Source organism: Felis catus, chromosome C2, assembly GCF_018350175.1.
Source record: "Felis catus isolate Fca126 chromosome C2, F.catus_Fca126_mat1.0, whole genome shotgun sequence".
Lineage (NCBI taxonomy): Eukaryota > Metazoa > Chordata > Mammalia > Carnivora > Felidae > Felis > Felis catus.
In genome coordinates, this window is record NC_058376.1 from 154,123,395 (window position 1) to 154,148,505 (window position 25,111).

Here is a 25,111-nt window from a genome sequence, read left to right on the forward strand (position 1 = left end):
TCAGTAAATCATGCTGTGAAAAAACAAATTAAGATTTTTAATCCTCAAAACAATTTATGCATTATATAGAGAACAAAAAAGACAGATGTGCAATTCAAAAAGTATAATAATGGAAGAAATAGAACAAAGGATTTATCTAAGTGCTAAAGTAGAGTGATTGCATCAACATCAAAGTATACTAGAAGGAGAGCATATAAAAACATATCCATACATCATCTTGTAAATAACTCCATAATACAGGTTTTCTGCCACCATTATTTGAAACTGTTAAATACGAGCACTTTTCAGTACATGGCATCCTTTATGTGAACTTGTTGAAAATATGCTTTCATATTTTGATAATGGCGAAAATATCATAGATAAACATAGGTCAAACCCTTGAATTCAGCAGTTTACTTGCCCTTAGAACTTGCTGTTGATCAGCTTTTATGTACTGTTTAGATTTACTTTCTAAAAATGTTTTTAATGACAAATGGTTGGTCATATGAAGACCTCAAATTTCTGCCCATATTTCCTCATAGAACATTTGTTCTTAAATATGTGCTCTATAAAAGATCCCCTCTAAGTTAATGATGGATGAAAGGAAATAATAACTACTCAAGGCTAGGAAATGCATAAGGGAGGAGGTATTTAACATTTGTGAAACATCTTTTATGTACCAAGACTCAGGTTATGTAGACAATGGCATTTAATTTTTACAAGGTCTTGGGGCGCCTGGGTGGCTCACTCAGTTAAGTGTCTGACTTTGGCTCAGGTCATGATCTTGAAGTTTGTGGGTTCAAGCCCCATTTCAGGCTCTGAGCCTGCTTTGGATTCTGTGTCTCCCTCCCTCTCTGCCCCACCCCCGCTCACTCTCCTCTCTCTCTCTCTCTCTCTCTCTCTCTCTCAACAATAAGTAAACACTAAAAAATTGAATTTTTACAAAGCCTTGTGAAATAGACATGCCCAATTTACAAGTGAAGAACATGAGTCACGAGAATTGGATTAGTTGGTTCTATGCCCGTTGTCTCAGTTACTGTTGCAGATTATGAAACTACTCCGAACTTTGAACAAGGATAACTTTATATGATCTCCCTCTGGACGAGCACGGCATGATCACAGAGAAAAGAAAAAGAGTAGATTGAGTAACAGATCCACTTGACCTGGAGAGTTTATACACAGGTGGTAGAACAAGGAAGGTGGGGAGAAACGTGAGAATGGAAACCCTGTTTGGATTTCCTCAAGGTTAGAGGAGATCGTGGGAAACTAGTAAGCATGGTGGTTACGGGATGACAGCTGTGTTTTCGAAGGATAACACCAAAGGCAATATTTGTGGAAGCCTGGAAGAGCAAAATGAGTGGGAAGAGAAACATGTAGGGAGTTGTTGCCCAACCTGAAGGAAGAGGGAGGCACAACAGAGATGTTTGCATTAGTAACTGTTGAAAATGACATGGAAGTACAAACTACACAAAAAAGTGAGGACTCTGATTTAATCCAAATGTAAGGTGGTGTCACGTGTTAGTTAAGCAGTGGATTTCTAGGTTACAAGGCAAATATAAGGGAAAACTGAGACCCTGATACCCGGATGGGTTCTCATGTGCATGTGGTTGCCCGAACATATCGCCTGAAGACACTAGAGGTTGATGAAGAATATTTCACGGTAAGCTCATCTTCTGATCTTCGAGATTTACACCCGTCTTCGTGCAATGAGACCATCTTTCTTTCTGAGCTCTTGGCACATGATTCACCTAAAGGGTTAATGTATAAACCTCATTTGGGGATATATACTGAGGGAAGTGATCCCATCCCAAGCCCAAGATTTTCCAACTTGAGTAATGTAAGACTCCTAACGTCTATGCATGTCTGTTTTATTGCTCTTTTGATTGCGTGGACAATTTTATGTTTCAGCCCTTCTTGCCTTTCTGTGGGATCTTGTGAAAGTTCTGGCCAGTGAGTTAAGGGCAGATGTGGGGTAGTGTTACTTGTGGCATGGATTATTTAGTTGCCGGTGAAAGATTCACCAATGCTTTTTTTCCTCCTATCACAGTGATTAACAACATTCATCAGTAAATTATTAGCAAAGTTACCAGTGAATTATTAATTAATTAACTATTATCAACTATTATTAATTTAGTACCAGTAAATTATTAGCAACATAGAATTTCCTTTAGCTTGGGTCCCTGAATAAGAGTATCCTGGACTTGAGCCCCTGACCAGCCCACGGTGAATTTCTAGCAGAAGCAAGAAATAAAACCTGGTGTTGGAAGGCTCCAAGATTTTGAGTCTCTGTTAGCTGTTGCGTAATCTAGCCTCTTCTGGTTGACTCCCTGTGTATCAATTCTGACATTGATAGAGCAATACATAAAGCAAGAGATCAATAACCTGTATCAAGATTCCTAGACTTTCATAAAATGGACACTTTATGAGAATAGGCATTTCTGGATAATTCCAGGTACAAACTAAGGTTTCCTCCCACTTCATAAGGGAGCAGTACTCTAAATGTGTCACTAGAAATGTTAATTGTCTATATGGTGTGTTTATAGAACCTGTCAATTCATATATCCACTGGATTGTGACCCCTTTTCCAAAAGCTCTCACATTTCTCGAAGTAATTGTGTGTGTGTGTGTGTGTGTGTGTGTGCGTTTAAATTCGACATCGTTCTAGTGGAGATATAGAGGAAGAAATGGATGAAAAAGTTCTTTCAGAGATAAAGTCAACATGTATTGGCAGAAGGAACGTAAATGAGTAAATAATGGATGATAAAGCATATAAGAGACTTAAATAAAGGCATAGCTAACAACATGAACTATACCAGTAGATGAATACATTTTGAGAAGAAAGATGTGATGTTATTTTACTTGGATATGATAATAATATATAACGCTTATTGAGTGTGCCGGTTCTGAATGTTTTACACGTATGAACTCACATAATTGTTCCAACACAACGACGTGGGTATTTGTATTAGCCGCAACTCATATGTGAGAAAACTATGGTAAAAAGAGATCATATTCTAGTATGAATCCAGGTTTATACAGTGGTGCTGGGAGGCATATACAAAGAAATCAATCCCCTGACTTAGGCACCTTTGCTATTTTCCTAGTTATTTGCCTTCCTGTAGCATCTGAAGGATCATAGTATTACGATTTAGAAATTTGGGTTCCATACTGGAATCTCAGTTTACTCAACTGAGAAATAGGGTAAGGTCCTTCTCCTCCCTACTTCCTTGGGGCTGTCAACAAAGCCCAATAAATTGGGCCCAGTTGACAAAGTGAAAAGTGAAGCACAAAGAATGATAACAAGAATCAAGATGATATCTACACACAATGCAGTTGTGCACAATTCCCAGGACCAGAGAAAGGGATGAGAGTGGGGGAGTGATTCAGCTGGAGGGAGAAAGAGAACCAATAAAGGTTAATAAGTTAAAAGATAAATCGCAGCCATTTATGCCTGGTCTTGGCTGGCAGAATGTTACCAACTGCAGAAAAGTCGAAGAAAGTGGCGAAGGAAAGGGTACCAGGCATGTGGACGGTTAAGAGGGGACCGGCATCCCTGGATCAGCATTTTTGTAAGAAGATAGCATGGGTCAGGCATTCATGCTTACAAGATAGTCTGAGCAAGTGGAGTGGCTGTAAGAGATTTAGGGTCATGTCACGGGTAGCCGGGGACAAGAAACATGAGCCGTTCCAAAGGAAAACCCAGAGCAAGTGTCTGTCTCCCAAATGCTAAGGAGACAGCTGCCACTGACACAGCCAATGCCAGGCAACTGGAGTTCCCCAGAGAATTTGTGTTGACTTTGAAAATTGTGCCAAAAGGAAAAAAAAAAAAAAAGGCTCTTCTAGGAATTACATTGTGGATTCAAGAAGCTAGATCCCATTCCGTCTCTATTCACTCCCTTGTAGAACTAGGTTGTCAATATAAGGGGAAAAATGCTAACCTGAAAAAAGAAAAACCCAAAAAACCTTGAGACATGTAAACAATCCCAGTGAAATTGGCTACCTGACTCACTTTGATTGAGTGAATGTAGGCATGAAATGAAATCTAGGATCCTGGCTGATGGAGGGCAGGCTTAACCAAATACTCTGTGCTTTTCATTTAGAAAATGACAAGAGATTTACTTTGTAGAGGGAAGAAATCAAATCTATTGTGGATTTTTTTTTACCGGTCGTTGCCAGCATAACAGTGTTCGAAATATGGAGGACGAAGACCTTTATACATCTTCTGTAGGACTGGATTGAAAGTTTTGGAATACAGAGATATGTCTATATTCAGTGAAGAACAAAGAGAGACCTCAAGTGTCTGATTCAGCTGAAGGAACACAGAGTGAGGGAGTAGATGGAAACAGCTGAACCAATATTATTCAATATAATTTACCCAAGGTGTTCAGGGGAGGCGGGTAGGGTATTTCGAGTAGGGTGTTAGGTATGCGAATAACTGGGTATTTCAGAAAGACTGAGAATTTACAGCAACAACAAAAAGACATTCAGATGGCGTTCAGATGGTGATAGAGAAGACAACAGAGAAAAACAGGCATCTGGGAAATACACGAGAAACTCCGCTTAGAACCACTTGGGAAGCGTTGATGGCCTCTTCTCAGGAGAGCAGAGTTAACCTCAACTGTCTTGCGGGACTCACGGCTTAAAGAGAGCTTCATGCTCTAGTCTGCAGGGGACAACACGTTCCCATGAAGCATCTGATTGTTTATGTGGAAAAATGGGTAGAGTCCATCTTGGATACCATTCACAGAGGCACGCCATTTCAGAATACTTTGTGAAAGGTACTGGTGAAATACTTGTTCAGAGTGTGAACAAAGTTCTTCGGGAGGTCTGCGGGGAGAAACGTCGAGTCTGCTTGCCATTCATGAAGAGGGGGTGAATGGCAGAGCTGGGCTTTGACGGGGGACAAGGCTGTTTGCCATGGAGGGCACGGCATGAGAAAATTTGAGAAAGCCGAGAAGGTTTTGTGTCCGTTGTCATCTTTTCACGTTTAGTAGACCATGTACAGTTAGTTGTCTCTTATTGGGGCGGAAAAAGGCTACCATTTCCAAAGAATGAGGGGAATGTGAAAGAGTAAGCATACCGCAAAGGCCTTGTGAATGAAAACTACGTCCAAGAGAAAACAACAATAGCTTCTGAATATTCTGTTCCCTAGAGCGTGGGCCTGGGTTTGAATCCTGGGCTCTTCGGTTTATTAGCCATGTGATCTCTCATAAATAAAGTAAATAAATTACTTTCTTGTTAATTTACTTTATGTGAGCTGCGGTTTTATGTCCAATTAAGTTGGAATTAAAGATACATATGTCATTGTGATAGAGAATAAATTGTGATGCAGAATAAATGAGATAATACACATAAGGAACTTAGTATAGCTTCTAGCAAATGCAAAGTGATCAGTCGTAGGAGCTGGTAACTCTCCAGTGAATTGAATTGATCAGTTGGAGTAAAGAGATATCTCAGGCTCATGTTCTATTTGTCTTGCCCCAGTTCCAGAATTGGTCATTTCTCTAATATCTGTCTTTCTATGCATACACATATGTCTAAATATGAGCATGCTAAGAGTACCCAGTGTTTAATTAATTACTTCTCATTAACTTGGTGGCCAAAGTTAATTACACAGAAATAGGTAATAAATATAATAGAGGAGACTCCACAGAAATAAACACATGGGTTACTTACAACTGAGTAAAGAAATAAAGGAATAAATTATACAAGGATAGAAAGGTAAAATCTATACTGTCATCATCCCAAATGTTACAGTTTTTCATCTGAAAAGGCCCGTGACTCTAGAGACAAATAAATAGAATTACTCTAGATCTTGGCAAAATTTATCAAGATAAAATGGCAACCCCCAAATTGATTGCATTTATATAATCCAGCAGCAAGTATTTTGAGAATATAATGTTTTAAATGACAGCCTTTACTAAAACATCCAAGAAAGAAAATACTAAAGAATAAATTTAACAAGTAAAGTGCAAGATCTTTATAGAGGTTGTACAATTATGTTAAAAGAAATGTTAAATAAATGGAGAGATAAGTTATGTAAGTGGATAAAAATATGAATTATATAAGCATGTCCATTATCCTTGAATTAAATATATAAATAGATGCTATCCAACTTGAATCCCGACAGGAATTTTTGTGGTTTGGGGTTCTTACCACTATAGGATCAGAAATACCTTATTTTAAGATTAGGGAAAGCAAGTTGTTAATTAACTGAGGATTTGTATTGATTTGTTGGCATTTGGTGGGGGAGGGTTAGGAAGTGATTTGATAGACCTATCGATATACAACAAGTATTACCTTGAACTGTATGAAATTGCCATTTTTGGGTTTTAACAAGGTCTCCTTTTGGCGATTTTGTATGCTTTCCATCTAATACATAGTTTGTTAAAGTTTACTGGGGATCAACAAAATATATGCTTTTAAAAGTCAATAACGGCCCCACAAAGTAGGTGTAGAGGGATCTTATCTCAGTACAATAAAGGCAATCTATGAAAAGCCCACAACTTACTTTATAATCAATGGGGACAAAGTGTAAGCTTCCACTCTAAGGTCTGATACAGGCATGGATACTTACCCCACCACTTCTTTGCAAAATATTGCTGGCAGGCCGAGCCAGAGCACTTAAACGAGAAAACGAAATAAAATGCGTTCAAATCAGAAAGGAAGCAGAATTATCTGGTTGCAGAAAGTATAATCATATTTGTGGAAAACCCTAAAGACTCAACAAAAATCTGTTAGAACTAATAAATTCGGTAACATTGCAGGATACAAAGTCAAGACGTAAGTCAATTATGTTTCCTTAAACAGACAATGCGCTATCCAAAAAATGGAAGTGAGAAAGCAATCCCATTCAAAACGGCGACAAAATAATGAAATACTTCGGAACAAACTTAACCAAAGAGATGTAAGGCTTGCACTGTAATTATAAAACATTGATGAAGGAAACCAGAGAAGACACAGGTGAACGGAAAGACACCCTGTGTTCATGGATTGGCAGGATTAATATTGTTAGCATGTCCATACTACTCAAAGTAATGAAAAGATTCAGTGTAATCCTTATCAAAAGCCCGAGTAGTCAAAGTGACCTTAAACAAGAAGAACAAAGCTGGAGGTCATCACGCTTCCTGATTTCAAACTAATACAATTCTACAGCAATCCAAACAGCCTAGCGCTGGTATACAAACAGACATATAAGCCAGTGGAACAGAACAGAGAGCCCAGCAATCAATCCACACATATCCAGTTAACTGATCTTAAGCAAAGCTGCCAAAAAACACAAAATGGAGAAATGGTGTTAAAACTGGCTATCCACACGCGGAAGAATAAAATTGGACCCTATCTCACACCACATACAAAAATCAATTCAAAATGGATTAAAGACTTAAATGAAGGACCCGAAGCCATAAAACTACCGGAAGAAGGTAGGCAAAACGTTTCTTGACGTTGATCTGGGCAATTATTTTTTGCTTATGATACCAAATCACAGGCAACCAAAGCAAAAGTGAACGAACCGGACTGTATCCAACTAAAAAGCTTCGACACAGCAAAGGAAACAATCAGTAGAGTGAAAAGGCAATCTCTGGAATGGGAGAAAATATTTTCAAACCATATATATGATAAGGGGTTAGTATCCAAAATATATAAGAACTCACTCAACTCAATAGCAAAAAAACCAAACAACCTAATTTTAAAAAATGGACGAAGAATCCGGATAGACATTTCTCTAATGGAAACATACAGATGAACAACAGCTATATTAAAAGATGCTCAGCTTCACTTTATTAGGGAAATGCAAATCAGAACCACGAGGAGGCATCGCTTGCCACCTGTTAGAATAGCTATTATCCAAAAAAAACAAAACGTAACAAGTATTGGCGAAGATGTGGAGAAAAGGGAAGACTTGTCCACTGTTGGTGGGATGTAAATTGGTACTGCCACTGTGAAAAATAGCATGGCTATTCAAAAAATTAAGAATAGAACTACTTTATAGTCCTGCAATCCCTCATCGGGTTATATATCCAAAGAAAATGAAATGAAGATCTTGAAGAGATATCTGCACCTCCCAAGGTCATTGCAACATTATTCATGATAGCTAAGATATGAAACAACCTAAGTGTCGGACAACATGTGAATAGATAAAGAAAATGTGAATATGTGTGTGTGTGTGTGTGTGTGTGTGTATGATCTAAGATATTTATGTAATATATATGTATTTATATATGTAATATATGTATATAATCTACGATATTTATGTAATTTCAACATAGTAAAACAATATACTAGAATATTATTCTTCAGTAGAATATTATTCAATCTCAAAAGAGGGAAATACTGTCATTTGTGACAACATGGGTGAATCTGGAGGACATTATGCTGAATGAAATAAATCGGTTGCAGAAAGACAAATAATGCGTGATCTCACTGACATGTGGAATCTAAAATAGTTGAACTCAAAGAAGCAGGGAGTAGAATGGCAGCTGCCCTGTGGTAGGGGAAGGAGAAAATGGGGGAGATGGTTTTTCAAGGTGCGCGTGGTTTCCCTTAGGCCAGATAAAGTCGTTCTGCGGATCTAATGTACCAATGTGACTATAATTAACAACACATTAAGGTGTACTTGAACTTTGCTGAGAGGGTAGATCTTTGGTGGTCTCACCACACGCGTTAGTTAGACATGTTAGACACGTTAGAGGACACGTTAGTGGACATGTTAGCTTGGTTGTAGCGATTATTTCACAACGTTTGTGTGGCTCATCAAATTGTCCCCCTTAATATATACAGTTTTTAATTGTCAAATATTCTTCCATGGTAAAAAAAAAAAATTGTTTTTGTGTTCTATGAATGTGAAGCCATGCAAAACGACAAACAAAATCGGGTAAAACGTGGAAACTTTTAATGTCACATCTTCATGCTTAATCCACAGGGTTACTGTGGCAAGTGATGAGAGCGATAAGTGATTAAAACCTCCTCCACTCAGAGATACCCATTTCTCTTCCCAACTCTTTTCTTCCCCCGTTAACTTTCTGTAATTTCTCTTAGAAATGAGAGACAAATATGGAGTACTAAACAGCGTCCCCTGGTGGCCGCCTACATTGCACAACAAACCAGTCGTCAGTGGGCGTCTTCTCTTTGTAAGTGGGGGAGAATACACGCAAGAACTTCATTCATTACTTTTGAGAATATAGCCTTTTTTTTCTCGTCATTTCCTGTAAGCTTATGACATGAAGATGTGTACATTTATGTAAGAACGATTCCCAAATGTCCATCTAATATACATATCAAAGTCCATTTGTAAAAAACCTGATTATGCGCTGAGATTTCTGGAGAAATTATTAACAACGTTTAAATTATTCCCTTCGTATATTGTCTCCTAAGAAATGTTGTAATTATTAAGAAGAAACTACAGTAAATTTGAGACCTCCTCCAACAAGTTATTTTACTAATATATCTTTTTTTTTTTTCCCCCTGGGGGAAAAATGTAGCTATGGTATGAGAGTTTTTTTTTTTTTTAATTTTTTTTTCAACGTTTATTTATTTTTGGGACAGAGAGAGACAGAGCATGAACGGGGGAGGGGGAGAGAGAGAGGGAGACACAGAATCGGAAACAGGCTCCAGGCTCTGAGCCATCAGCCCAGAGCCCGACGCGGGGCTCGAACTCACAGACCGCGAGATCGTGACCTGGCTGAAGTCGGACGCTCAACCGACTGCGCCACCCAGGCGCCCCGGTATGAGAGTTTATTTTAAAAAAAAATCTCAAGATAGGGCACCTGGGCGGCTCAGCCGGTTGAGCGACCGATTTTGGCTCCGGTCATGATCTCACAGTTTGTGAGTTCGAACCCCGCGTCGGGCTCCGTGCTGACAGCTCAGAGCCTGGAGCCTGCTTCTGATTCTGTGTGTATCTCTCTCTCTCTCTGCCCCTTGCCCGCTCATGCTCTCTCCCTCTTCCTCACTCTCTCTCAAAAATAAATAGACATTTTAAAAAACTAAAAATTTCTAGACATGTCATAGACCTTCCCCAATTCCCTTTCTTCCCACTCCATTTTACCTCTCCTAAACTGAGGCAGTTGCTTAATCCTGTTTTTAATTTTTTTCCACTATCCTGTCTATGCAGTTCAGACATACATCCATTCATGGTTTCTTATGCCTTAATCTAGAAGTATTATCTTTTAAAATGGCTTTAGTTAGACATATTTATTCATCCTTTTCCCCCCCCAAGATGCAGCAATGAAATTTGCCTATGATATAAATAAGACAAAAAGTCTTGTCTTTTTACATTCATTTTAAGCACTGAACTTCAAGCAGTTTGTGTGATTTACAAACTTTGGACCAACCTCAGTGAGTTTTCTGTCTTGTGGTTCAGATTTAAGAGCCATTACATCAACCACTAGGTTGAGTCTCCTGGATTCCTGAAATATGAAACCATAGACATTTCTTAAGGAAAGAATATGTTCATTGCATGGTTTGTGCAATAAATATTGTTGGAGAATATTGAACATAACCAAAATTTAACCCACGAAATTCAGGACAAAGCAATATTGTGGAAAGATCTCTGGGATAGCTTTAAAAAAAAACACATTCCTCAAAAAGTGTATTGACTTCCTAGCAAGGTGATTTGGAAACACTTCATTTCTCTGCATTTTGGTTTCACCATCAGGAAATGGAGATAGTAATATCCACTTTGCTTTTCATAAGATTACTGTGCAGCTCATAATTTTTTTTGTTTAATAGAAATGCTTTATTTTTTTATTTTATTTTTTTTAAGTTGTTTTTTTTCAATATATGAAGTTTATTGTCAAATTGGTTTCCATACAACACCCAGTGCTCATCCCAACAGGTGCCCTCCTCAATACCTATCACCCACTCATCCCTCCTCCCACCCCCCCATCAATCCTCAGTTTGTTCTCAGTTTTTAAGAGTCTCTTGTCCTTTGGCTCTCTCCCACTCTAACCTTTTTTTTTTTTTTTCCTCCTTCCCCTCCCCCATGGGTTTCTGTTAAGTTTCTCAGGATCCACATAAGAGTGAAAACATATGGTATCTGTCTTTCTCTGTATGGCTTATTTCACTTAGCATAACACTCTCCAGTTCCATCCATGTTGCTACAAAGGGCCATATTTCGTTCTTTCTCATTGCCATGTAGTACTCCATTGTGTATATAAACCACAATTTCTTTATCCACTCATCAGTTGATGGACATTTAGGCTCTTTCCATAATTTGGCTATTGTTGAGAGTGCTGCTGTAAACATTGGGGTACAAGTGCCCCTGTGCATCAGCACTCCTGTATCCCTTGGGTCAATTCCTAGCAGTGCTATTGCTGGGTCATAGGGTAGGTCTATTTTTAATTTTTTGAGGAACCTCCACACCATTTTCCAGAGTGGTTGCACCAATTTGCATTCTCACCAACAGTGCAAGAGGGTTCCCGTTTCTCCACATCCTCGCCAGCATCTATAGTCTCCTGATATGTTCATTTCAGCCACTCTGACTGGTATGAGATGATATCTCAGTGTGGTTATGATTTGTATTTCCCTGATGAGGAGTGACGTTGAGCATCTTTTCATGTGCCTGTTGGCCATCTGGATGTCTTCTTTAGAGAAGTGTCTATTCATGTTTTCTGCCCATTTCTTCACTGGATTATTTGTTTTTCGGGTGTGGAGTTTGGTGTGCAGCTCATAATTTTTAAAGTCATGGGGTGCCTGGGTGGCTCAGTCAGTTGAGTGTCTGACTCTTGGTTTCAGCTCAGGTCATGATCTCATGGTTTGTGGCTTTGAGCCCCACCTCAAGCTCTGTGCTGACAGTGTGGAGCCTGCTTGGGGTTCTCTCTCTCTCTTCCTCTCTGCCCCACTTCCCCTCTCAAAATAAATAAACTTAAAAAAATTAGAGCTATCATCATATAAATACAACAGTACTATGTGGATTTAAAAACGGAACACTTCAAAGGCAGGGAGCCAATTTCAGAAGTTAATTGGCCTTTGTTTGGCAGGGGCATAGTCCTCTATGTATTTACTAGGATAATTAATTAAAAAAATTTTTTTAACATTTATTCATTTTTGAGACAGAGAGAGAGAGAGAGAGACAGAGCATGAGTGGGGGAGGGGCAGAGAGAGAGGGAGACACAGAAGCCGAAGCAGGCTCCAGGCTCTGAGCCATCAGCACAGAGCCCGATGCGGGGCTCGAACTCCCAGATCGCGAGATCGTGACCTGAGCCGAAGTCGGACGCCCAACCGACTGAGCCACCCAGGCACCCCATAGGATAATTAATTTTTTAAATGTTAGGATTTGTAAGAGTTGGACCAACTGTAAACTTAAAAACAGAAGATAAGGTAGAAGTGCTCAACTCTGAGTATGTTTCTGTTCACATGGAAATGAAATATGCAGCAAGAAAATAGAGGGCAGTTTGGTGTTAACTGAGCAATAAAGAGAATATTCTGAAACAGTTGCTCTCCGAATAGATGACAGAAAATGAGGAGAGGATCAAGTGTGATTTAAAATACTTGGGAGTGGCACAATAAAGCTTGCTAGAAAGAGGCCAGACCTACGTTAGAGAACGAGTCTTACACTGAATGCAATAGAAGAATTTGCCTGTATGTCACTTGAGTGAAATTAGAATTTGCTTTCCATTTAGAGAATGAGGTTTTATTAATTATGTTCTAAAAGCAGGAACACCTCTAAACTCAGAAAAGAGAATAGAAACTGGCAGGGCTCTAATGTAATTACACACAACTTTGTGTTCACATGGCTTGTCCGATTAGCAATCTCGTTTCTAGAAACCAGTGTTAGTGGATGCTGTTGGATTCCATATACCAGCTTATTGTATTCATCTTCCAGTTACTCTGGGTTGTAGCTACTAAAGACTCACAGCTACTCCTTTCTCTAATCTCATAATTGCCTTCTGTCATATAGAAGCTCCCAGTCCAAAGACCCTGCCTCACCTTGGCCAATGACTTGCTTGTGTGGGTGTTTAAACAAAGACTGGCGCCCTTGCTTCTGAGTGGGATCATTTCTGTGGTACAATTCATGTTCCAGAACTCCTTCCCTACCGCGCCTTAGCTGCTTTCTTCACGTTCTTTCTCCCGAGTAGACTTCTCACTAGAACACTTGAATGAGAGTTCCTGCTCTCAGGTCTTGTTTCTGAGGAGTCTGACCTAAGATAACCGTATCAAGGGTGACCATGTGCTATGTAGCATCCTAAACTTTCCTACCATCAGGTTGAGGAGTGTCTGGCTTCAACCCACTTTGGTAAAATTTTCCGTCATAGAGGCAAATGTCCATTAAAAACCGATGGATATTTGCTGAGGAATTTCCTACTACACTGCAAGTCTCACATAATTAAACAAAACCTTTTGCAAAGCTGCCTTTCAAGAGATAAATGACGTCACTTTTTTATGGATGGTAACTTTTCTAGAAAAAAAGAACATTATCCTGAACAATACATTGAGTACCATGTCGTCACCAAAGATGTATTTAATGGGTGTTTTGTACTATGGTTTTATCATGACGTTTATAATATATCTAAGTATTTTCCAAATTGAAAAAGCATGACTTGTCCTCTTTTTATACTCTCTCATAAAGAATAAGATATAATAAATCCTTAGCAGTAACATTTTCCACACCATTTTTCTTAAATGGTAGGATGACTTTGTGATTGGTGACTAGTGGTATAAAATTTGTGTTTCAGGCACATCTCTTCCTTTAACTTTCTAAATTGCTACCGTTAAAAGTCACTTCAACGTTTCAGGGTCTCAAGTTCCTTATTGAACAACACTTCTTGGTTTCCATTTTGTATCATATTGTATGTTTATATTAGTTATGTATTAATTATTCCATACATTTTCATCAAACACACACACGATTTTTAAAAAACAAATAGTGGGGTGCCTGTGTGGCTCGGTTGGTTAATCCTCTGACTCTTGATTTCAGCTCAGGTCATGATCTCATGGTCATGGCATGGGGCCCCACGTTGGGCTCCACGCTGGGTGTGGCGCCTGCTTAGTATTCTCTTTCTGTCTGTCTGTCTATCTGTCTCTCTCTCTCTCTCTCTCTTTCCCTCTCTCCCTCTCCCCTTCGTCCACTCACACATGCTCCCTCTCTCTTAAAAAACAAAAATGAGAACAAAACAAAAACCAATAATGACATATAACGAAATCAGTATTTCTCCTCCTCTTTGCCTTGCCCTTTCTCTTCTGACCAGTAGTATCATTCCTAACGGACCACCATTTTTAAAAATCGTAGCTTATCATTCAGCAAATTATCTCAACACATTTACATAATATAGTCTTTTTTTCCCCATAATTCTGCTTCCAGAAATCAGCTTCCAGAAATTACATGTACGAAAGTGTAGCAAAGTTTGGTCAAAGGATAATAATGGTTATGTGATAACAATTATTAACACTAGGCTATAGGTATCTTATATCCTGTGTCTTCTTATTTGGGTTACTGGTACTATTGTACTCCGCACCCCCCCCCATAGCTACTTGGAATCCCATCCACTAAATAGATAGTCCTCTAATATCCTGGGAAACACCTTCTTGGGGCCCCAGGCTCACCGCTTCAATATTAGTCTACTTTTCTTTGGCTTGTGGTACAACGGTCATTCTGAGGCTTCCCTTCATTGTCTGATCGAATCTAACCCGAAACTCCGTATCTTTATTTTTTTTTTTCTTTTGCTGTGTTTTACCTGTGTACCTTATTAAGCAACTTCCCAAGAAAATGTCTGCTATCTTCCTGTTTCATTGGCAATTCATCTATATTTGGGGATAAAATATTTTCTGCCAGAATTGTGAAGGGCATTGTCAGTCTGTGTGTAATGCCTCCAATAAACTGAGCCCTTGGTGCAGTTTGTTGATAACATTTTCTCTTGTCTAAATATTTAAACTAATTTTTATTGTCTTCATGTTCTGAAGTATTGAAGTAATGCCCCAAAGTATTGGTATAATTTTCAACTATTGTGCTTGTCACTCAGTGGACCCCCTTCAACCAGGAGATACGTGTGTCCTTCAGATATGGAGAATTATCCTTCTTTAAAAGTTTAAAATTTTCTTTAATGTTTTCTCTGTCTTTCCTTGGAATGTCTGTTTATTGGGTAATGGACCTTCCGGACTGGCCCAGACTCACATGTTGCAGCTGGATTAGTTCTCATCTTTGAGGGATGTGTTTGACTTAGACTTCCAGTCCCTCAGCCCAATTTGATTTTCAACAGTGATGTTTTTAATTTTCTTTCTCTTTTTTTGAGTTTATTTATTTATTTTTGAGAGAGAAAGAGTGGGGGATGGTCAGAGAGAGAATCCCAAGTAATCCCAGGCACAGAGCCTGACACGGGGCTCAAACTCACGAACGTGAGGCCATGACCTGAATCAAAATCAAGAGTTCGATGCTCAACCGACTGAGCCAACCAGGTGCCCCAACATTTACATTTTTGATTTTGAAAAGTTCTTTCTTTTTCCTTTTTCATGGCATCATTTTGTGTGTGTGTGTGTGTGTGTGTGTGTGTGTGTGTGTGTGTGAATTCAAACAAATATCTTCTTATAGTAAATAGGTTTTTATAACCGTTGTTTTCTATTCCCCAAATTATCTCCTCATTCATTATGTTTTCTGTTTGTTTATCTGGTGCTGTTCACATAGTCAGTGATTTTAACTGTTGGCTAAGCTTTGAGAGTAAGGAAGTCAGCTGAGTTCAGGGCTCTGTGTACATGGACGGGAGCTTTGTTTGACTGGACACTTGAGCCATGGTCAATTATGTTGAGGCTCCTAACTTTCTGAATTTTGAAGTCTTTTCTCTGAAGCCATTCGTTTCCTCTAGAAACAAATGCTTTGCTCTTTTCTCCTATGATTTTGGGTGTAGATACCTGCTTGCTGGGAATTCTGCCTCTGTGGAGGAGATAATGTTGGCCTATGATTTCATCTCTGGTTTTTCAAAGACCCTCTCTGATTTCAGGTACCCTTTCCACTTCTAACCACTGTCAAAATAAGTGTTTCCAAGCGTCCAGCCTCTCTGGGAGTCTGGGGGTCATGGATCCTCTGGCCCTCCCACTCCATGCTTGCTCTAGCCTCTGGGTCTCCTGCTCTGGTCCCTGCCCTTGGTATCGTTTTCCTTCTTGCATAAGTTTGATGGTCCCTCTTGCCTGCTAATGTCTGTTCTCCCGGGCTTAAGCACTTAAAGTTTATCATTTCAATTTCATTTTTGCAAGTTCTCAGCTCTGTGAAAGAACAGCAAGTATTATCCATTCATTATCTTGAATGCAATAAGACATTTTCTAAGATCCTTTCAAACTCAGAAGAACAAAACAGAAAGTTTAACTCTATAAACACCATCGATACTCAAGGCCTTCATAGGTCTAGGCACTAAATTTAAATTATATTTTGATGCTTCTGAGAACCTGGTGTTTTAGAAGGGACATGAGAGCCAAATAGGACAGTGTTTGGATCGCACTCTTCCGGTCACCTGTTTGAACTTAAAGAAAATATATAGCCTCCTTGATTATACTGACCTTGTAGTGCTTTTTTGAGGAGATTGAGGAATCGAACACCAGAAACCGTGCCCACAACAGAGTAGGTACCCCATAAATTCTCGTTCCCTTGCTTAATCTCTTAATGTTTTATTTTTATTCTCCAAAGTACACAGTTTTTCTTATGACCCTTTCTATCCACCCCGGAGGAATTGCATACGGTAGAGTCCACCTTCCCCTTAGGTGCTTCCGTGAATATCTTTTCACACAACGGGCAGCAATTAGGATGCATCTATTTGCTTTTCTAGGTAACAGAGCACCCCCAAATCCAGCAGATTGAACAACCATTTATTTAGCTCAGAGATCTGTGCATTGACAAATTGGGCTGGGCTCTGTGGGTTGGTTCTGTGGACTTGAGCCAGCCTTCTCAGATCTCAGTGGGACTTGCTGACCTTAGTTGCTGGTTTGACTGGGAAGTGGCGAGTCCCCCGCATGTCTACTAGGATGGTTCGTTCCTTTGCCATGAGGTATCTCATCTTCCACAAACTTTACAGGGATGCTCCTGTGATGGCCCATTCCATGCATCAGGGCAGAAGGGGGCAAACACCAGACTCAGGTTGCATAATGTGGCTTTTACTACATTCTTTTGGCGAATGTAAGTCACAGGGCCATCTTGCACGGACAAGAATACAGTCCTTCTTTCATCTCCATCTGGAGGAGAAGCTGTGAAGAACTGTGGCCTTTTGACAGTCTGTGTCAGAGTCAAGGTGTTTATTATGATGGTCTCTTGAGGATGTGCCCAGGTAACAATGCGATGAAACCGGGTACCTGAGGGATACCTGGTTGAGAACCAGGGCAAGGTTCTTACTTGGCAGAATCCCTGATTTCCCCCCCCCCCCCATCGCTTTGCATGACAGGGATGGGGAAAGCATGACCTGCTTTCCACGACTGCTTCGAGGCTGAAATTGGCAGATTTGATGAGTCGCACAAGGGACTGTATGCGGCCCGCCAAGTCCAAAATCGTTGCTCTCTGATCCTTTACGGGGCAGTTTTGCCAACCACCTGATTTATCACATATGCCAAGTATTTCCAGATGAGTGTGCCATCCATGCAAAGCCACTGGGAAAAAATAAACTCACCAAATAACTACAAGAAATGAAATTTAACACACAGGAAAGTCAGTACTTACAACGTGTCCTCTGAAACGTTAAAATCTAATACCCCTAATTATCTAACAATAATCTTGGTAAAGGAAATTGGTTTCCTGGGGTTTCTTTTTTATTAGGCATAAATAGGAAGAACTAACAGATTTATCATGTAATTCAAAATACACAGCAGGAACGGTTGATTTTGTTTTTCTCGTGTCGATCCGAATAAATGGCTTCCTAAAGCCATGTTTAATCTTTTTCAAAATGGAAGGCCCCAAACGCCTTGAGTTTCTAACCAAACTTCAGTTGGATATTGTTTCCAAATCCTGGGGAGTGGCAGTGGAAGGAAATTGGGAAGATGACAGAAGGGACAGGGGGGCAGCACAGTAAATGAGAAGTTGACAGCGAGTAATAAAACTTGAATTTTTCCCCATGAATTAAAAACGAGAGCAGAATTCACAAGAAGCAATAATCCCGAGAGCTTAAACGGCTTCAAGCTAGGTCCTCCAGCTCCCGAAAATTAAAAGCATGGCATTTTTAGAACTCTACATATTTTTTTCCCTTTTCCTTTTCTGCCTTGTAGCCTTTAAACGCCTCTATCGTTTCCTTTCATCTATTTTTCAGTAAGCGAATTCTTGATTATTTAAAAAAAAAAGCATATTCTATGTAGAAAAAACTGGAACATGCAGAAAAAATTGGAAGTAAATTATTTTTTTATTTTTTTTACATTTATTTATTTTTTGGGAGACAGAGAGAGACAGAGCACAAGTTGGGGAGGGGCAGAGAGAGAAAGAGACACAGAATCTTAAGCAGGCTCCAGGCTCCGAGCTGTCGGCACAGAGCCCGACTCGGGGCTCAAACCCACAAACCATGAGATCATGACATGAGCCGAAGTCGGGTGCCCAACCCACTGAGCCACCCAGGCACCCCTGGAAGTAAATTTTTTCATCCTCATTACACAGAGGTACAATATCAATGATTTTGTCTTCTTTTGTTGTCTGCTTTTTAACGATGAATATTCGCATTTCCCAATATTAGACAAATCTTCATGTCTGCCTCAAGTTCCATCAAGTTGCCATGTTTTAGAAATACTTTCTTTGTCCTTTTTTTTTCTTGTTAAATTTTCAACATCATAATAGCTTTGAGAATTTGACATCGTTGTTTTCTTCTGAATTTTTTTTATTCTTTAGGAAAGATGCGAGATTATCAAGTCAGCATGGATGTATGTTTGAAGGGGCAGGGTTTATGTTGCCAGATAACTTTGTAAAATTTATTTCTAAATAAGGACTAAGATACCTCTTCGTGGAACAAAATGACTCTGAAGATGATTGGATCCCCTACATTCCATTTTAATTTTGTAATGCACAGTTGGGTAGACTGGACAGAGCTTGGTAGGCGCGGCCTTTCTTAGCAAGACCTAATGAGATGAACGGGGAGGGGGCTGAATATTATGTAGCTGCAGAGCAGCAGATTCTCACGAGTGAAGAAATTGAGCTCCACTTTTATTATTCCAGGTCTGTGGTAGTCTCAGTGTAAATCGTGATGTGATTTTGACCAGAGCTAACCAAAGCTACATGAATCCTTTAGTTTGTATTCTATCAGAATTCCCAAATGCTTGGTCGGTGATTTATGGTCGTTGAAAACAAGACCCCAAACAAGCAACCAAACAAAAACCAACATTCCAAAGCGTTCCAGTCCTTCTCGGCTATGGGCTCTCTGGGTGATACAGGGAAAGTCATTTAATCTCTTAGTTCTTTAATTTTCTCTTCATTTCTTCTTACGAAGAAATTATTAGACTTGATAAATTTCAAGACCCTTCAAACTATTTTTTTATTTTTATTTTTTCTTATTTTTATTTTTAAGCAGTAGGGTCCAAGTCTGGCGTGGAGCCCAACGCGGAGCTTGAACTCACGACCCTGAGATCAAGACCCGAGTTGAGATCAAGAGTCAGACATTTAACTGACTGAGCCCCCCAGGTGCTCCCTCAAACTATGTTTTAAAAGGTACTATTCTTGGGGGAACCTGGGTGGCTCAGTCGGTTAAGCGTCTGACTTCTGCTCGGGTCATGATCTCGCAGTCTGTGAGTTCAAGCCCCGTGTCGGACTCTGTGCTGACAGCTCAGAGCCTGGAGCCTGCTTTGGATTCTGTGTCTCCCTCTCTCTCTCTGCCCCTCCCCTGCTCATGCTCTGTCTCTCTCTGTCTCAAAAATAAATGTAAAAAAAACATTAAAAAATTAAATAAAAAAAGGTACTATTCTTATTACATATTTAAAGTGTATAATATTAGTATTTTCTCTCCCAGAAAGCTCTTGAAATTCATCTGCACTCTTACTTGGATTCAGATTTGGCTGTAAGGGCGGCCACAATGAAAACCTAAAAAACTTTCCTGATGGCCTTCTATCCTCCTTTTTAAGTCTCTTCTCCAGCAAGGGATGCCTACTAGCCCTACATTTGCATAACTGGGGGACACCACTGGAACGATTCTTCATGGGCCCATGATTGTGGGTTTCACAGTAACTTTCAGATCATATTTGTATTAGAAGCAGTTGTCAGTATCACTCCCTAGAAAAGAAGAAAAATACTATCTTGAACTCAGTTTTAACAGAAGTTCATAGTAATATTGTTGACATTTAAATAGAACTACAAAAAAAGTAATAATGGAATGTAAATATATGGAACACTGAGCTAATATAGACATTGAGGTTAATAATAAGTATTTTTTGCAGCAGTGTAAAAGGAAATAATTATAGATTGCCTTATTATGTAAGATGGAACACATATATTTTCAGAAGAGATAGCTAATTTTCTTTTACTATGCTCTAAATGAGCCACATAACGTAAGCATTATTTTCACCACCGATGAAACGAAAAAATACCTCGTATCTCTATAGAGTTCAAGAGCACAGTGTTAAAATGTACTCCATTGAGCATGTTCTGAAGCTTCTTTTTAGGGTCACAGTTTAGTTTTTTCGCAGAAATGAAATGAATTGCAACAACAAAAAAATCTTATTTGCCTTGGTCTGGTAGAACCAAGAAATGCCATTAACTTGAACTTAACTGGTCAAATCTCCACTTTGGGAGCTTCCTTATCGACAGGCCTGACAGGGCATCACGTGTGAATTGTTACCAATGGACTCGTTTTGGGGCACAGGATTTGTTATACACATCTAGAAAGGGCCCTCTGCATGATCAGTTTCCAAAAAGCATCCTGTAATTCAGTGTAAGAAACTCTGATTTTGGCTTGTCACAAATCAAGTATATCACAACATTTACAATATCTGATGCAGCAGAATTTCTTTCCGCTAACAATTTCATCATAATTAGAAAACATGCAAAACACTCTTCTGAAAATGTACGGCCCAATAGCCCCCCGTTCCCCTTTAAAACTCCAACCTAGGGGCATCTGAGTGGCTCATCGGTTGAGCGTCCGACTTCGGCTCAGGTCATGATCTCACTGTTTGTGGGTTTGAGCCCCATGTCAGGCTCTGTGCTGACAGCTCGGAGCCTGGAGCCTGCTTCGGATTCTGTGTCTCCCTCTTTCTCTGCCCCTCCCCTGCTCACGCTCTGTCTCTCAAAAATAAACATTAAAAAAATTAAAACAAAACTCCAACCTGAATGTTATCCTCATCACTCCAAGGATCTTGGAGACCCAGAGAGGCACCAAGACACTACTGTCCTCTGAAATTTTGGGGAATAAGACTGCAAACCATTCATGAGGGCCCTGTCGGTCACAGGGCTAGGGCTGAGCACTAGGTGGCGAAAGCAAGCCCTCCGAAACTCTCCCCTTCCACGTCCCCAACTTGAGCATTTCATACTCCACCAACACCAAACGCCTTCTAGCTCCTTCCTTCCTGCCTCTGTGCCCTCTCACTCGCTGCTGCCTTTGCCTGAGACTTGTCCCCCACCTCTGGCTGCTTGCCATTTCTCCTTTCATTCCCGTCAGCCTGCGGGTCTCCCATCCACCCTTCAAAATCCAAGTTTCTGGAAGTCCTCTCTGACCACTGCTGACACAGCATTAACACTCCTTCCTTGCCTGGCCCCTCTGTGCCTTGTCACACTTCACACGTACTTTGCGTCATGTCTGCTTGTGTCACCTCTGTTCCTCTGCAGACTTTTGGCCCTATTCTGCATCGTGTGATTTGTAGGGCAAGACAATCTCTTAGGTAATTTTGTGAAAATACATGTGCCGCATCTAGGATCGTGGGTTCCGTGCAATGTGTCTTCATTAAAAGAAATCGCCCCCACCTTATTGCCTCTTAGTGATTATAAATAGAGAAGCTATCAAGCCATTTCCCCCTAGTGTTACTGTTTCAGCAGGACCCAGAGAAACTCTCGGGGACCTCTCCTGACCCGGAAGAAAAGCCAGATATCCACTGTGAACACTAATGGCTTCAGCGAAGATGTCGTGGGCTCTTCTCTTACAGAGGATTGTGCTTCGATATAGGGGTGATTAATTTTCACAACCCCTACTGGACTAAATGGAGGGACAGAAGCTCAGTTAGCCCACTCGTTCAGAAGTATAAAAGAATTCTGTCTCTTTAGTATTTTGCCAGAACGAGTCATGACTAGGAAAGGGCATGGAAGAAGGTCTAGCTAGAACAAGGCTGAAAACGCAAAAGAGAAATCAACAGTGAAGAAAAAGAGCGTATTTCGGAGGGGGTAAGCAGGGGCCGAGGGCATATATGGTTATCCTCAAAAGCCAGCAAACGAAACAGACCTCAGTGGCTTCCATTATTTCTATGCAGAAGGATTTGGGTGGACCGGAGGAAAAAATCTGGCCGGAAGAAAGGTCTTAAAGTTTCACTTCCTTGAGATTAGTAACTAACAATTGTCCGTGTAAAAGAGGACCAGGGTCTGTCTTTGCCACAGATAAGCGCGCGCGCACACACACCCACACCCACACACACTGTAGGTCCGTTATCTCCAGACAACACTGCCCACAGAATACCCTATCGCAGGGGATATGCTTCTGTGCATCTCACAGTCCCAGGGGACCCGGGGTTTCCTCTCCAAGTTCTCACTGTTTTGAAGAAACAGATCGTGAGTCTGGAAGGGCTTCGATTCCCCACACTGGATGCTTTCCCACAGAGGTAACTGAGAATCGGGGTGAACGGAGGCAGGCCTGATTTCTGGGAGCCCGGATCTGGCAGACCAAAGTAATGGAGATGAATCCAAAAACAGACAGGAGGCACCTTGAGTTCGTGTTAGCAAAGAGCTCCACCTCCTGTTCTGTGTGGGGATCTTCTCAAAGTGACGTCCACCGGCCAGAGGCTGCCGTTCACACCAGAGGAATCAGGGACGATCAGCCAGCCTGTAACCCTTTTGCAAAGCAGATCCTTCTGTTCATTTACTGTCCCTAAAAGTGAATGTTTTTTTGCATTCTGGTGGGTGCCGGTAACGGGCAGAGGGAAATAGAGAATGGGATACGCTTTTACGTGTGTAACCTACACGAAAGAAAAAGGCTGCCAGGAAATTTAGAGGTTCTCTTGTATTAATTCTACCCGTTCACTTAGAGAATTCAACTTCGGACCTCAGGAAAAGCAGCAAGAAACCTTTTTCCTCAACTCTGCAAGACACATGAGGCAGGAGAACTTCAGTACAGATCCGGTTCAAGAAACGTCTTTCCTGGCTCATAAACCGAACCAGGTTTGATCTCTTCGGCTCTATAAAAATTCTTTCTATGTTGATTTTAACCTTAGTCTCCCCCAATGCTCTGCCTTTTATTACCAAAAGGAGCTTAAAGGAGGGGAAAATGAAAGGGAAGGTATTTATTAGAAGACAAAAATGCTAAGGGCCCAATAAATGTGATCTATAGGCTCAAAACTGGAGGCTGCCAGACAATATTACATTTTCCTCTTGTCGTCGTTCTGTTGTGAGAATGACCTTGTTCGCAGCAATTCCGTGGTGGTTTTTGTTTGCTTGCTTTCCCCTATTTTATTAGAAAAACAATGAATCCATACAATTAAGCAACTTTTTTCCTCTGCAGTTATAATGGGAGCCTATCTAATTTGGAGTGCAGGGCATTGGACTGTAAATCAAAACAGCTTCATTCTCTTTCTATGTCTGAAACCAACTGATACTCACAGGCTCTGTGGACTTCAGTTGATCCCCTGTGGAAGGAAAGGTTGCCTCCAATCCTTTCTTTTCACATCTGAAGATGTTTACTAGTATTGGCACCAACAGCATGCCAAGCCTTGGAAACACATTTCCTAGTATGCTTATAAAAAGGGTGATTTTGGATCCATATAGCTAAGTCATTTCTGTATAGAAAAAAAATTTTTTTCAATGGAAGTCCATGACCTGTGGCATTCTTAATTGGCTAACTTAGGAAAAGACTAAGTTAAGTTTACAGTTTTTCTGCACTAATTGGCCTGATGTTAACCCTCGCCAATAATCTCATTGCTAACGTGCCTTTTGTATCATAGTTCCCGGATGACCGAAACACCACGAAAGCTACCGTATTAACATTAGCCCTTCGTGTTACTGCGTAAAATCGTACCCAATATCCTGAAACACTCGATTATAATTAGTATATGAATAAATATTTAATATCCAGCAGGCAATTAGTGTGAAATACTAAAGTGAGAAAATTGCTTATTCCATACTAATACAAATATACTGAGTCAAATTATTTATTTTTAGAAATCACCATCATGGATCACAAAGACAGGTTTGTATCCACTTGAATATTAAAATAATTTAGCCACGTAATCAGCGAGCGTTCATTTTTCTGGTTAGGACCCCAAAGTCCATATATAAGGCAGTATTAAAAGAAACTAGCTTTGTGTCTGCTATTTTTGATTTTTTATAGTGCGTTTTGAAAGTAAGTAAATATTTGACATAAGGGTAAGAGCATTTCTGAGATCGTCCAAATAATTTACAAAGTAATGGCCAAAAGAGAAGTCATTACAACTCGCTTTTCCAAGGTCGGTTCTTCTCTTTAAATCCTGATTTCATGTCTTTTGGGTGTATACCCAGAAGTGGGATGGCTGCATCATAAAGTAATTCTATTTTTAGTTGTTTGAGGAACCTCCATACTGTTTTCCGTGATGGCTCTACCAACTTCCCTTCCCTTCAGCAGTATGCCCTCCTTGCCTTTTGTTTCACAGCCACGTCAACACGTGTTGTCTTTTGACTTTTCGAAAACAGCCATCCTAACAAATGTGAGGTGATATCTCACTGTGGTGTCCACTGCCTTTCTCTAATGATTAGTGATGTTGAGCATCTTTTCTGTTTTTTTTTTTTTTAATTTTTCTTTATTTTGAGAGAGACAGAGAGAGAGAATGAATTGGGGAGGGGCAGAGAGAGAGGGAGAGAGAGAATCCCAAGCAGGCTCTGCACAGCACAGAGCCTTGATGCAGGACTCGAACTCACAAACCATGAGATCATGACCTGAGCCGAAACCAAGAGACAGACGCTTAACTGACTGAGCCATCCAGGCGCCCCCATCTTTTCATATGCTGTTGGTCACTTGTATGTTTTCTTTTGAGAAATGGCCATTCGGGTCCGTTGCCCATTTTTCAAAACTTGAATTATATGTTCTTT

At 40.2% G+C, this 25,111-nt stretch overlaps 1 long non-coding RNA gene across 8 annotated transcripts in view; it reads left to right on the forward strand.

Annotated features, from left to right (window-relative positions):
- LOC102899814 overlaps nt 1-25,111 on the forward strand; it is a 264,055-nt gene that overhangs the window by 186,474 nt on the left and 52,470 nt on the right. The window contains exon 5 of one of the 8 annotated variants that reach the window (XR_006585685.1): nt 23,080-23,212. The exons of the other annotated variants lie outside the window; for them this stretch is intronic. This is a non-coding gene — a long non-coding RNA (uncharacterized LOC102899814). The remainder of the gene's footprint in view (nt 1-23,079; nt 23,213-25,111) is intronic. 8 annotated transcript variants of the gene reach the window in all.